General features: G+C 38.8%; 1 protein-coding gene across 1 annotated transcript in view; it reads right to left on the reverse strand.

The window, feature by feature from the left end:
- Positions 1-9,252, reverse strand: part of si:rp71-81e14.2 (uncharacterized protein LOC100002239 homolog) — a 164,555-nt gene extending 155,303 nt beyond the window's left edge. The window contains exon 1 of the mRNA XM_042725723.1: positions 8,962-9,252. The gene's annotated coding sequence lies outside the window, so the exon portion shown is untranslated. The remainder of the gene's footprint in view (positions 1-8,961) is intronic.
- Between the last annotated feature and the right edge of the window lie 6,865 nt (positions 9,253-16,117).

Genomic DNA, 16,117 nt, shown 5'->3' on the forward strand with positions numbered 1-16,117 from the left:
GACCTTGATGAAGTCTTTCGAGTATCTCTCTCTGCATGGGTTTTGGGAATCAGAATTCGTTCTCCTTTCAGTAGGATACCGTTTGCCACGGTGGATATCTGCCCTATGAGACCAGTATGGCACGAGATGTTCCGACGACACCGTTTTCTGATGGTCTGGCCATCCTTTTTTGTGTATACTGTCTTAGTTGTTGGCAGGTTAGATCCTCATTCTGCATTTCCTGAATCTGTTTCAGTTTTGTTTTTGTTGCAGGGATTTGTTGAACTATGAGATCCACAAAAACTCTGCACTCATCCTCCAATGTTTCGTTTTCTGTTGATTTTTCAGGTCCCGATGGCGCTCGTGACAACGCATCTGCCGTGACCAGTTGTTTTCCTGGAACGTACATGATGTTGTACTTGTATCTGAGCAGCCTCAGTCTGAAATGAAGAATTCTTGGAGGTAAATCATCAATTGGTCTGTTGCCCAACAGTGATATTAGGGGTTTGTGGTCGGTATGCACTGTAAATTCCAATCCGCTCACATGCCCATGTTGTCGCAAGAGCTTCTTTTTCAATTTGTGCATATCGTGTCTCTGTGGGGGTTAGACTCCTTGAGATATATACGACAGGCCTCCACTCACCATTTTTTTGTTTCTGCATGAGCACCCCGCCTAGACCATAAGATGAAGCGTCGGCTGAAACTATAGTCTCACTGTTCGGACTATACTGTGCTAGTATAGCTGGTGAGCTGAGTTCTTTCTTTACTTTTGCAAACGCTTCTTTCTGCTGTGCATCCCATGTCCAGGTGTTGTCATTTCTTAACAGGTCTCTCAGTGGCTTCGTGAGAGTCGGCAAATGAGGTGAAAACTTCCCGACGTAGTTAACCATTCCCATGAAACGTCTCACTACTTCCACGTTCTCTGGCTCAGGGCATGTTGAGGATGGCTTTAATCTTGTCCTCGTCTGCTTCGATCCCTTGAGCACTTATGGTATGGCCTAGGAACTTCACTCTATCAACAGCAAAGACACACTTATCATTCAGTGTTAGTCCTGCTTCTTCAAACTTCTTCAGCACCTCACACAGTCTCTCATTGTGTTCTTTTTGATCTTTTCCAAACACTAGGACATCGTCTGCATGACAAAGAGCTCCAGTCGTTCCTGCAATGATCTGAGGGATCCTGAGCTGGAAATGCTCCGGGGCTGAAGATATCCCAAAAGGAAGACGCCGAAAGCAGTATCTCCCAAAGGGTGTAATGAATGTTGTTAGAGGCTCGGAGTCTTCATGCAAGGGTATTTGCCAGAACCCAGATGTGGCATCTAATTTGGAGAACACAGCTGCTCCCTCTAGCTGTGCTAAAGTCTCATCCACAGCTGGCAGTATGTATCTTTCTCTGCACACATTCTCGTTCAACCGTGTGAGATCGACGCAAATCCTGATATTGCCATTCGGTTTTGGCACGACAACCATACCCGCGCACCAGGGAGTAGGCTCTTCGATTCGTCGAATGACTCCCATTTCTTCCATTCTGTGGAGTTCCAGTTTTACTTTCTCCACGAGCGGTAGCGGTACTCGTCGTGGGGCTGATAGAGCATACGGGACGGCTCCTTCCGACAGTTTGATCTTGTAGCTGCCCTCTAATTTTCCGAGTCCCGAGAAAACTTTGGGGAACATTGCCTTGTACTGCTCTCCAGGTTTGTGTATGTTGGCTACCTGTTGCAGTAATTGTAAGCTTTGAATTGCAGGCAGTCCAAGCAGCGGCATCACTAGATCCGTTACTACATATATATCCTGCCAAATTCTCTTTTTGTCCTTCTGCAGGCATGCACTAAACGTACCCATCACTTTCAATGGAGTACTGTTAGGTCCCAGGATCTTCTTTTTGGAATCTTTGAGTTTCCCTTGCTTTTCAGCTGAATACAAAGATGCTGGAATAGCTGTGACTGCTGCACCTGTATCTATTTTAAAGGTGATTGGTTCTTTATTCACCAGTATTTTCTGTTGCCACATATTCTCTTGTTTTTGGGTCTGGATTGTTCCCAAGAATGCAGACTCATCATATGAACTGTCAACGATTGCTTCGAGTCTTTGAACTGACCGGCATACTGTAGCAAAATGTCCTTTTTTTCTGCATTTTCTGCATTCCACTTCTCTAGCTGGACACAATTTCCATGGGTGTTGTGGACTTTTTCCGCATCGCTTGCAGGAATCCATCTGTTTTATTTTAGGAGTCGCATCGTAAAAACTTTGCGTTCTCTGCACTGTCCCCTCTGCCTTTTGTAATGTCATTTTTGCTTTAGATGTTCTCTTTGTTACGACTGCATCAACTTTAACTTCTTTTACTTCAGACTTTTCTCGTCTTATTATTGGCTGCTGACGTTTTATTTCCTCATTTTGTCTGACCTGAGTTATTGTTTTATCCAATGTCAAATTTGGATCTAGTTGCAGTCTCTCTGAGAGCTTTGCATCTCTTATGCCCACTACAATACGGTCTCTGATCATTTCCTCATGAAGGTCGCCATATCTGCAGTGTTCCGCGAGCTTATACACGTCCGTGATAAAACTCTCTGCTGATTCGCCAGGCTGTTGAAATCTGCTGTTGAATTTCGCTCTCTCATAAATAACATTATGTCTGCCGATAAAGTGCTCACTTAAAGCCTTCTTGACTACTTCATAACTCTTTTTCTCTTCCTCGCTTAGGGGTAACGTATTTAATATATCGTCACTTTTCTCCCCCATAATGTAAAGAAGAGAGTTTACCTGGTAGGCGGAGGGTTTTTCTGCAAGGCCCGATGCTACTCTGAATCGTTCAAAGCTGCGCATCCACTGTGGCCATGAACTAGGCTCGTCGAAGTTGAAACTTCCCGGAGGTGTCAGTGAAAATATCTGATCCATATTTTGACTGTTCACTTACTCTTAATCTCGAGCGCACTGCTCCGATGATCGTTTTCTTTTTTTTTTTGCACTGGCCCGTTCTCAATTGCACTTGAGCACTGTTTCAATTCCCTTTTTTTTCTTGCAGTCCGTGTGCAACATCGCATTCTTTTCTCCCTCAATTCCTTATTTCATTCTTTCCAGGTTGTGGAAACCACTTCTGACACCATGTAACAGATGGTTATATCTTAAACTCGGAGGTGAAACATCAGGACACGCAAACAGCTCTGTTATTGAACATCCATTTATTCTTCTTTTCTCATTACAACCCTATAACCTTTTTCTGCACAGGAGTGCCCTCTAGTGTTCTGTTGGTTACACTACAGATACTGTGCGCACTTAACATTCCAATCGTATCAAATACATTATTCAGCCATTTTTAGTCTTTTGGAAGCTGCATTCAAAATCCACTTTGCTTAAAATCCTGAGGGGGCATGGCTGAAATTGTGTTCCTGGAGGAGCATTATTTCGGCAGGGCCCCCCTCTGGTCTAGTGCCCTGGGCACGTGCCCGGTAGGCCCGTGAGGTCCATCCCTGGCTGCGACCAGCTGATGCGGTCAGCTGTCAAATCGCTCCAATCACTACCATTCTCCTATTAGACACGGGACAAATATACGTGGCACTACTGCTCGGTAAGTATGCTCAAATCGCTTCACTCAGGATCTAATCAGACAGCGAATTCCATCTCCATAGGAGCGTTAAATCAGGATTTTTGACAGGATTTCCACAGAGTATCTCACCAGACTTCAAGTTGTGAACTTTAGAGAATTTGCCGTGTTGTTTGTCAAGCCAATAGACTGAAAGTGATCTGAGCGAGCACTACTCCTCGCAATTAATATAGACACTTTGCCCGCAATTCATCACCAAAGTTGTACTACTACGACTGCACCAACAACTTTACACAAGATATTCTTACTTGTTTGTTGAAGCAAAAGATATTCAAGAAGAGTTAAAGCATCCACGAACAACTGGCCATTTTACCTTTATTCATCTCTGAATGTCTTCACGAAGCTAAACAAAGTTTCTTTCATATTATTGCCTAGTAATATGCTGGTGAACATGCTTCAGATATTGCTCATTGTCTAAGGCCAGTGCTTAATTTGTAAATTGCGAGGTCCCGGTGTTACGGTTTAACTGGTTACAGTGTTATCTGGTGACCAACTTCCTGGTTCAGGACTCCGCTCCAGATGTGATGGAACGACTGCAGCAGATTCGCCGCTTCTGAAAGCACAAACTGACGTGATATTAAGCTGTCTAACAAACGCAGACTTGCTCATTGCATGATTTTGATATTCTTGTAAAGATTACAAGATTGCAAGATTACATTTTGATATTCTTGTAAAGATTGGTATGATTGCTCGCAGCGGCTGAAATAAGTAGGATAAACAAAATTAAAATATGACCGTGAAATGTGACCGTGTTAACTTGTGACCTGTGTTTACCTATTATGAAAATAAACCATAGTAGAAAACTGACTACATTTTATGGTTTATGATGTTAAAGAACATTTCATGACGTCTCAGAAAACTGCAAATTTGTGACTACTGTGGTAGCTACTGTGACTACTGTGGTAATTATAAACGCTATCGTTAACCTACATTTACCATAGTAAAAACATGGTAGATTTTCTTTAGAGACTGCTGATGTCTCATTACATGAATGTAACTTAACGTTGTTTCCACGTTGCCGTTATTTTCTCGTAGCATTACTTTGGAAACCTGACTTGATTTGAATGAAGTGAAAGTGTGGAAGTGTGGAAAAGGATGTATCAGTATTACTGATGCTGTGAATCTTAAACTAGTTTGTGCTGCGTTTTAAAGAACTTAGCAGTACCTATATTGGACTCTAAAAAGAGTTTGTGCTGTGCAATGAGGATTCATCAGGCCTTGTGACTCATAATAAGACGTACTGTACAGAGGGGAATTGACAGCACTATTGTCGTGGGATTTTCACTGCCGTGAGTGGTTGGACTGGGATAAAACACAGGAGTGACCGTGCTGTCTTTGAGGACGCCAACTTGGCAGGGCTGATTCCTTTCCTTAGACCCCAGGGTGGGGTCTTGAGGTTAAGTGTTAGTGTTTAATACTTTAATTTCTTGTTGTGTGTATGTGTGAGAATGTATGTCATAGTTGTGAGTTTTTAAACTTTCTACGAACGACTCTGTACATACTGAGCTGGGGGAGCGCTGATTTTCCACTGTGTAATATGATTAGTGTTTGATCACGATTTTTGATTGTGCTATGTGACCACTAGAGTGCCGTGCAGTGTTGGAGTGTCACTGGTGTACTGCTGTTTGCTCTAGCAAAGGCGTACAGAGTTAATGTTTGTTGAATCTACTATGATGTCTACTTAAATCCTGCTTCTTTTCTAATAAATTGTCAATAAAATGTTTATATGTGTGTGAATGGTGGTATGACGTACCTTTGGTCCTTCATATAGGTCTGGTAAAACTCCCTCATAATAAAAAAGGAGAGGTTTATTTTACAGTATACAGTAAAAAAAAAAAAAAAAAAAAAAAAACTACTTTTCCGGTCTTCAAACAACATTAGTTCATTAGTAAATAATTCAATATCTCCTTACTATTTCCCCCTGACACATTATGGTAATTACTTTTGCTGGTGCTTTGCGTGTATTTGAACTGTTCAGCTGCACTGATGGCATGCACTATACTGCTGCTGGCGGGACATTAAACACCGTTGAGTCGCTCTTGACAGTTGCGGTAGCACGGTCGTGTTGTTTCCAACAGCACGGCATATTATTATTATTATTATTATTTTCATCACTAATTGATGGAAGTCTAAAATATAAAATAAGGAGAAGCTTAAAACAGGCCCGACCCGCGTCTGAACTATGACGTGAAAATTGGCCGAAACCGGCACGAGGGGCATTTAAAAAAACAACAACAACAACAAAAGTCGGCTGAAATACAGGGCTCTACTCTGCCATACGGAAACGCCACCCCTGGAGGAGGGGGATCTGCCAAAATGAGGGGCTGGGCTCAAAATAAGCCCTGTCTAAGGCTAGTTGTTCAGTTAGGTTGCTAGGCATGCTATCATATTGTCACACTGGCAACAATACCAGTTAAATTTACCAACGAGCCTTGTTTTAATCCGTTCCTGGAGGAGCATTATTTCGGCAGGGCCCCCCTCTGGTCTAGTGCCCTGGGCACGTGCCCGGTAGGGCCCGTGAGGTCCATCCCTAGCTGCGACCAGCTAATGCGGTCAGCTGTCAAATTGCTCCAATCACTACCATTTTCCTATTAAACATGGGGTATAAATACATGGCATTACTGCTTAGTAAGTATGCTCAAACTGCTCGCAACCCTCCCTCCCCATTATAAGCATGAGCATATTACTGTGCACCTTCTGGTTGTCATCGTTCTGTTTCATATCACTAAGGCTTTCGAGTCCTGGCTGGCATGGACCTCACTGCTGAGAGTCACTCATCCTCATAACCAAGCTACAGTATAGACATCCCACTGCCACATCTACACGATTACCACTGTTCGCTTTGAAAGACATTACTAAGTGTCTTAATTGTCTATGTTTTTCCAAGCTGATGGTTCCGGGGGGTTAATGTTAAAGCTCTTGAATGTTCAATTAATTTTGAAACAAGAACCCCCATAAGGAACCATACCACCAAAGATAAATTTAGTTTCAATAAACTCAAGTAACTTGCCAAAGTGGTCCTGTCTGAAATATTTAAAATGCAATAATCAATTTAATCTAGCTTGCGCTCACTGTTATACAAGGAAGCTGCTCCAGGCAGATGACGTATGAGGTCGGCTTTGTGCATACTCAGGGGAGAGATCAAAATAAAACAATGGTCACTAATTAGAAGTACAAAACAAGGATTTGTAAAGAAGAATGTCAGAGGATTTTGATATAAGCCAAGAGGAGACTGGTTTTCCTTTGCTAAAGTAAGGAAATCTTGCTTCATTTGCTCCTGTTAACAAACGTTGGTTTTCACGAGATTCACCAGCGCATGCATCATCCTCCCGGAGCTGCTTCTGTGTACAACTGTTGGCGCAAGCTAGTGATTATTACATTTTGAATATGGATATTTTTCTAACAGAAATGCATCGATTCGCTACAGGAGGCCCCCACATCTCCCACCACCAGTTAATATATAATAATATAACTCTGACTGGATTCGTCTGAAAGAAGAAAGTCATATACTCCTAGGATGACCTGAGGGTGAGTAATTTATGGGCTAATTTAAATTTATGGGTGAACTAACCCTTTAAATACAATGATTAATTTTTAGGCTATAGTGCATCTTAGTTTTTGTAGAAACATGGACAGACATGAAAACACACAAATTAAGTATTCTTTACAGCTTTTCATTTACATACTTGGTGCGGCACCAGAGAATTTTGAATGCAGGTGCTGAGGGGGTGCTATATCACTGACAGGGGGAGCTGGGCAATTAATAATAAATATGACCAAAACAGGCTGTTATTATTATTATTATTATTGTTATTATTATTATTATTATTATATGAATAATAAAATAAATAGCCCACTCGATTTTGTAACGTTTTATTAGCCTACATGATTAATTGGCTCATCACAATTTAATTACAATTTTCATTTTATGAAATTAAACAAGTAGCCTACATAGATCAGTCAGTTCCGCCTAGAATTCACTGAACAAGCATTTTGGAATATGAGTCAAAGACAATATGACATCAAAAAGCACTGGGGATATATTTACTTGCTATTTACCATCTGTGTATTGCATTAGGGTTGTGCAAGGGTGTTGTTTCTGTGATCGCCACAGCTGCTTCTCAGATATGTCTTATAGTGTAGGAGACAGGACAAAGATTTCTCACAAGATCTCTCACATATGGAAAGGAGTAGGGCTGCTGTATGGTGATTCACTTTGACATTAATTTAGATGAATATTCGCTATATGTGCATATCAAGTGTTTATGAGAAGTGTGATAGTATTAACTTAACTTAAAATAGGCTATAGCTACGCTGTCATTTTTTGGCTACATCATTCATATATATATCTGCTTTTATTGATGCACACTCACAATAACACCAAAACTTTGTGCTTTTGTAAACAGGATGCGCTTGCCTTCTCACTGACATAATAAATATATATAAAAAAATAATAAAATAAAATAGATCTAACTTGACATGTCTAATATTGAACGAACCAATTAAAAAAAAAAAAATACGAATTATGTAGTCGTATGAAAAGGTGGATTTCTCTATTAAAGGAAAGTCCATTACTGTGGAGATGGCGAGTCTGCGTCGGCATTCAGCAACTTCATCTTTGCAGTCGACACTGACTGAGAAAGCACTGGCTTATTAATAAATTTTTTAAATGTCTTCTTTTTCCCCGACACATTCATAATAATTACTTTTGCCGGTACATTGCGGCAAGCGTTATGTAGGCTATAATATAAAAGATGTTTTTGTAAGTTAATATATTAATTTAATATAAACGTGCGACTAGTTGCCTAGAAAAATCTTTGGTCGGGGCAGGCCTACTTGGCACAAGAAACCATTTTTAAAATAAAATGCTATGACATTAAGAAAAGTTTGACTGCAAATCACGTCACGTTATACTGCATTGCACGAGTTATGCATGCGTAATGGGTCAAATGTTTTTATTTCATTTCATTATTTATTTATTTTATTTTTTTTTATGTGTGGGGGTGCTATGGGGGTGCTTTGGTCTTTCTTGGGGGTGCCTGCTAGCCCCTCCCTAGCGCCGCACATGAATGTAAACTACAACATTTTCTACAGGGTCTAGCACAGGGTTATTCAAATCTTACCTTAGAGGGCCAGTGCACTGCAGAGTTTAGCTCCAACCCTGATCAAACACACCTGAGCATGCTATAGCATAATATAATCAGTGTCTTCGGGATCATTAGAAAATCACAGGTAGGTGAGTTTGATCAGGGTTGGAGCTAAACTCTGCAGTGCACTGGCCCTCGAGGGTAAGATCTGAATAACCCTGGTCTAGCATATAAATATAATCCATGAAAGTAAAATTTTTTTATGTTGAAATGGAAAGCAAAATGTATTCTTACCTTGCACCATTGCGTCTGCCCATGAGGTGCTTCTGAAACAGATACTGATCATTAGAAAACTGTATGTCGCAACACAAGCCATATTCGCAGCTCTGCGTGAGTTGGCAAGATATTCACAGATTCAACTTTCGGGATTAATAACTCGCGAGCAAAAGGTTTTCACTACACAATTGACGCCTCTTTTCTTTCGTAGTGATGTAGAAAACGAGCTACAAGCGAGTTTTTCCTAAAAACAGCCCTTCCTCCGCTCAGTACACAATGCGTTGATCGCAACGCGCTGGCGTCGAGACAAGTCTGAAGGGACAGTCTGCAAAGTACGAAAAACGAAAAATGTTACTAATAAAATACTCAACTTCACAGTAACACACTGTAGTGTCACCAAATTCAGTTCACACATCACTGCTCTTCTGTTTTTTTTTTTACTAAATTTATTTTGAAAATAATTGCTTTGGCACATTTTTTTATGATATTTTAATTATAAAAAGTAGTTAATAACTTCACTGTTATTGGACATAATAGTTAATAGCTTCACTGTAACACACTGTACTTTCACCAAATTCAGTTCACACATCACTGCTCTCCTGATGATTATACTACAACACTCATTTTGAAAGTAATTGCTTTGGCACATTTTTTAAGTTAATTTTTATTATGAAAAATAGTTAATACCTTTACTGTAACACTGTACTTTCACCAAATTCACTCATTTTGAAACACCAAAACACTCATTTTAAAAATAATTGCTTTTACACATTTTTATACATTTTTATTATTATTATTATAAAAAATAGTTAATAACTTCACTGTTATTGGACACAATAGTTAATAACTTTACTATAACACACTGTACTTTCACCAAATTCAGTTCACACATCACTGCTCTCCTGATGGTTATACTACAACACTCATTTTGAAAATAATTGCTTTTACACATTTTTTTATTATTGTTTATTATAAAAAGTTAATAACTTTACTGTCACACATTACTTTAATCAAATTCAGTTCACACATCACTGCTCTCCTGCTGGTTATACTACAACACTCATTTTCAAAGTAATTGCTTTGGCACCTTTTTTATAATTTTTTTTTATTATGAAAAATAGGTAATACCTTTACTGTAACACACTGTACTTTCACCAAATTCAGTTCAACACATCACAACTCTCCTGCTGGTTATACTACAACACTCATTTTTCAAAGTTATTGCTTTGGCACATTTTTTTTTTTATAATTTTTTTTTGTTATGAAAAATAGGTAATACCTTTACTGTAACATACTGTACTTTCACCAAATTCAGTTCACACATCACTGATCTCCTGCTGGTTATACTACAACACTAATTTGAAAGTAATTGCTTTGGCACATTTTTATTATTATTATTTTTTTAATTATGGAAAATTGTTAATAACTTTACTGTTATCAGACATTATAGTTTATAACTTTACTGTAACACACTGTACTTTCACCAAATTCAGTTCACACATCACTGCTCTCCTGGTTGTTATACTACAACACTCACTTTGAAAATAATTTTTTTTTTGGATTATTTTTTTATGATTTTATATATATATATATATATATATATATATATATATATATATATGTAGCGACGAAGCGACGATAATACTTTTTGTACACGAAGAAAACACAACAATTTCTCTCCTCTCTCTCTCCCCACATCACTGTAGCACATACGCTCTTCTGTGTCAGCCATATTGCATTGATGCACTGTTTTCTTTCAAACCAAAGCGTAAATATATGTAGAAAACATATCCTTGTGGTGCGGTTGACACAGTATAGCGTACGCCGCTTGCGTCCTGTTCATACTCTCCAAAATGGCAGAGGACAGGAATTGTTGAATAAAGTTGTTATTTTTTTTTTATTCATATACAAAACGTATTTTGATCACTTCATAACATTACGGTTGAATCACTGATGGCAGATGGAGTATTCTGACTATGCTTTTCATATTTTTCTGGACCTTGACGGTGTATTTTACTTGCCAGTTCCCGGTTTTCATCCAAAATATCTTAGATTGTATTCCGAAGACAAACGAAGCTTTTACGGGTTTGGAACAACATGGGGAAAGTGATTAATCACAAAATTTTAATTTTGGGGTGGAGTATCCCTTTAATAACTTCATTGTAATACACTGTAGGTGGGAACTGAAAAGTGATGTGTGAACTAAATTTGGTGATAGTACAGTGCATTACAGTAAAGTTATTACCTATCCAGTAACAGTGAAGTTACTGAATTAGAAAAAAAATCATAAAAAAATAACAAAATCATAAAAAATGTGCAAAAGCAATAATTTTCAAAATGAGTGTTGTAGCATAACCAGCAGGAGAGCAGTGATGTGTGAACTGAATTTGGTCAAAGTACAGTGTGTTACAGTAACAGTTATTTATTGTTTTGTCCAATAAGAAGGAAGTTAATTACTAATTTAAATTATAAATAATCATATAAAATATGCAAAAGTAATTCTTTTCAAAATAAGTGCTGTAAACCAGCAGGAGATCATTGATGTGTGAACTGGATTTGGTGAAAGTACAGTGTGTTACAGTAAAGTTATAAACTATATTATGTCCAGTAACAGTGAAGTTATGGAATATTTAAAACAATAACATAAAAATTATCCAAATGTAATTGTTTTCAAAATTAGTGTTGTAATATAACTAGCAGGAGAGCAGAAATTATTTTGGTTGAAGTACAGAGTGTTACAGTGACGTTATTAAACATTTGTCATAATAAAAAAATCATAAAACAATGTTCAAACGCAATTATTTTCCAAATAAGTGTTGTAGTAAAACCAGCAGGAGAGCAGTGCTGTGTGAACTGAATCTGGTGACACTACAGTGTGTTACTGTGAAGTTATTGAGTATTTTATTAGTAACATTTTTCGCGTTTCGCACTTTGCAGACTGTCCTTTCGGACTAGTCTCTCAGACGCCAGCGCATTAAGATTTAAGAACAACGTATTTTGTACAGAGCGGAGGAAAGGTTGTTTTCAGGAAAACTCGCTTGTAGATCGTTTTCTACATCACTACGAATGAAAAGAGGCGTCATTTGTGTAGTAAAAACTTTTGCTCGCGAGTTATTGATCCGGAAAAGTCGAATCTGTGAAAATCTTGTCAACATTACCGAACTGCGCGAGTTGGGCTGCGTGCCAGGCCTTTTTTTTAATGCCCTTCCCTCCGTCTCGTTTACTTGGATAGGCTACGCCATTGAATACGTTGCATTAGTGCCTACTACTGGAGGAACCATTGGAATGGGTTGAAGGTCCTACACAGTAAATTTTGCAGTGTTAAATCAACTCTGTAAGAGTTGAATTTAACCTTCGACCGAGTGTATTTTAATATTAGGGGAAATTAACTCTGTTCTGTGTTACCACAATTTAACTCTGCAGGAAAATGTAGGCTACTCTGATTAGTGTTAATATTTTACTTATGTAGAGTTAATTTACATTTCTAATAGTGAAAAATTAATTTTAAAACCCATTTGGTGTTTTAAAAACAGAATAGAAAACAAGATCAACAATGTCACATTTAAAACATTTATTTAAAAATGTTGTCAGGCTCAAGAAACATACACGAAACACACATGAAACATACACATACACAGGGCCGTGGGAAGAGGTTTTAAGTTGGGGGTGCTGTAGTGGGAGGTGCATTTTTTGCGTGTCAGGTGGACACCTCTTAAACATATACCAATCTTGTAACCAGACTCCGTTGCACATAGCAGACACGTACAAATAGCCAAGATAGTTAAACAGCTCCAAAAGGTTGTCGCGCACAGCGGACAAGAACATGCAAAAAAGCAAATATTTTTAACAGCACAGATAAGCCTACGTTATTTAAACTTATGGCTCTGTCAGGGCGCAGACACACACTCACAGAACACAGCTAATAAGAACATAAAAATGTTTCACTGTTGCAACGTCTTCGCCTTGACGTTCAACGTGAGGTCAGTTGACAATGATGCATTCTGGCTGACCTCCCAGGGCGAGTTTTTTTTAAGCGACCGTTATTTAGAATGTGTCACTTTATGGTTTCCATGGTGACGCGTCATTGCTTGTCACGTGACACACCGCAACAACAACAGAGCTGAATGAATGATGATCTGCTTTTATGTCATTTTTTCCTTTTTATTCAAAATATTCACAAATTTGTTAGATATTGCATGAAATATCTGATATTCCGATTGTCAAATATATGCAAGTGGAAGTGTTTTAAAACACCTTTTTAACGATCGCGTTAGTTGAGCTGTAGCCTATGCGTGACGGCATCTTTTGTGCCGCAGACGCAGTTCAGAGAATCGGATCTGTTGGATTTACAACACGTGAATTCATCCACTTCTCCCGAAATACATAAAAGTAAGTGGCTGGTGAACTGGGAGAAGAATAGAGTAAACTTTAAAGTTACTTACACATGTGTATCTGATATGAATAAAACAACGTGTCTAAATATAATGGAAAGGATTATTATTGCCTCTTCCTTTGACATCAGTGTGTATTTTACAAACTCTAAATGTATTGATTTTTTAGTACTTATATGTCTGAAACCTAAAATAAACATTATGTGGTTGAAAACACTGAAAAGTTGTGATATATGACAGCTCTGAACGCGCCTCTCTCTGGCTCAGCGCCAGCCAACACGTGAAAGCACATTTGAATTTAGCAGTTGATCACGTCATGCACTGGGACCAGCCTAGACTGATCACACCGGTGTGATCGTACGTATCTGCGAAAGGGTCAATAATTATTTAGTTGTGCTCAAAACCTCCTCGTGCATAAACGTCTTAGGTTAATAACAAACAGGAGGATTTAAAAAATGTTTTAATACGTTTATGTATTTATTTTTTGCATCTGTCAGAGAGTGCTGTAATGTCTGCATTTTCCAACGGGGGTGCTGCAGCACATGCAGCACCCCTACTTCCCACGGCCATGCACATACATGCACAAAGATACATCACATCTGCTTGAAATGACAATACACCACTTGTACAGAACCTGTTGAATCTACTAGCTTAAGCAGCTTTGCTCTAACCTCAGCAATACAAAGACCTTCACTTTGGCAACATCTTTTTTGTACACAGTGGTCTGAACGAAAGTGTACATCTCGTGTAGAATAGTGTTATAAGTGGTGCCAAAAGCAAAGTGTGCCTTAAGAAGTTTGTTCACCAAAAAATAGAATTCTCGTTAATTACTCACCCTTATGTCATTCCAAACCTATAAGACTTTTGTTCATTTTCCGAACACAAATTAAGATATTTTCTATGAAATCTGGCAGACTTTTATCCTTTCATTGTCAGCCTATACAACTATAACTTTCAAGGCCTAGAAAGGTGTTAAAGACATCATTAAATTAACTCGTGTGATGGGAAAAAAGAATAATAATTTACCACTTTATGAAAATATAAATCCCTGACAAGCGTACACAAGAGCACGATGACAAATAAGTGTTTTGTTGAAATGAAAGCAGATGTTGTATGAATGCATGCATAAAATTTAGGTTAAACTAGTGGAGTATCATTACTACCTTTCTGGGCCTTGAATGTGCTAGTTGTGTGGACTGTCAGTGTAGGGCCAGGAATCTCTCAGATTTCATTAAAATATTTTCATTGGTGTTTTGAAGATGAATGGAAGTCTTACAGGTTTGGAACGACATGAGGGTGTGTAAATGATGACAGAATTTACATTTTTGGGTAAATCAGAGATGGGACCAAGTCACACATGTGCAAGTCTCAAGTAAGTCTCAAGTCTTAACCTTCAAGTCTCAAGTAAGTCCCAAGTATTTTTTTCTTGGGCAAGTCAAGTCAAGTCACAAGCTATGTCAAGTCAAGTCAAGTCAAGTCCTGTAGTAGGTCAAGTCAAGTCACCTTATTATTGTAATTTTACCTGCAGAATCTGATCTTAATAAAGTGAAAAGGACAAGATATAAGTAACTGTCAGTAAATTAAAATAATTTGGATTTGCATTGTATATACTCATGTTCAGTAAAATACATCATGGAATCAAAATTGTAACTTCATAAAAATTATTTATTTTTCACTTCTGCCAACAGTGTTTGAAATGTTTTAAATTTTCAACATTGAGTCCATAAAACAAATATCAGCTTAACATCCAACAGGCTCCTCTCTGAACACCTCCCTCTCTCTCTCTCAAACACAGTTTACATACAACATTAAACTTTGTTATATTTCTCCTCTCTCTCACACACACACTCACTCTCACACTCACTCTCTCTCTCTCTCTCTCTCACACACACACTCTCTCTCACACACAAACTCACTCTCACTCTCTCTCACACTCACTCTCGCTCTCTCACCCACACACACACACTCTCTCTCTCTCTCACACACACACTCTCTCTCTTTCTCTCTCACACACACACACACTCAGAGTATATCCATAAGTCATTACCTCTTTTACAAGGTATTGCACTTGCAAAATATAAGATTGGAGAGGGTCTTGTCTGCAAGCCGAGCACGATGTGGCCTCATGATGATCCCACCATGACTGAAGACCCTTTCAACTGGGGCACTTGAAGCCAGTACTGAAAAAGCTCTCATTGCAACAGGAAAAAGTGCAGGGAGGATACCCCTGTTTGCATCCCAGAAGGACAGGCAAGCCTGCCCACAACAAAGAACAAAATAGTTATTTAGTTGTGTCTCTGGGTTTGTGGTTGTGTCCTGCTTGCGGCAAAAACAAGAATGGGATGTACTGTATGGTCGGGCAGACATGAAAACATGATATATGGTTAAAAAAATAGTTGTTTGAGGCTTTTTGTAGTTTTTATTTACTATCTTGCTTAGCATCAAAATCCTCCAGACTTGGCCCTTCTACACTGATTCTTATAAGTGGACGATGCTGCTACTTGTGCCTGATGTTAAAGGTTGTATCAGCGATGACGGGGTAACGTCACTTCTGTTGATGTTCAAACAAAACAGAGAGCTAGCTCGCTACTCCCTCCCCCTCCCTCCCGTGCAATTGAAACTCTCCTAAACGCACAGCGCATCTTATTGGTTGGAACACTTTATTTTGCCTTTGAGTGGTTGGTTAACACTTGTTGGTTATCAATTGTTTTTGTGTACAGATCTCGGAGCCTAGGCTGCCTACAGAGCAGGGGCGGTTCTAAGGTCAGTGGATATTATTCGGG

Source organism: Cyprinus carpio, chromosome B6, assembly GCF_018340385.1.
Source record: "Cyprinus carpio isolate SPL01 chromosome B6, ASM1834038v1, whole genome shotgun sequence".
In the NCBI taxonomy this organism is placed as follows: Eukaryota; Metazoa; Chordata; class Actinopteri; order Cypriniformes; family Cyprinidae; genus Cyprinus; species Cyprinus carpio.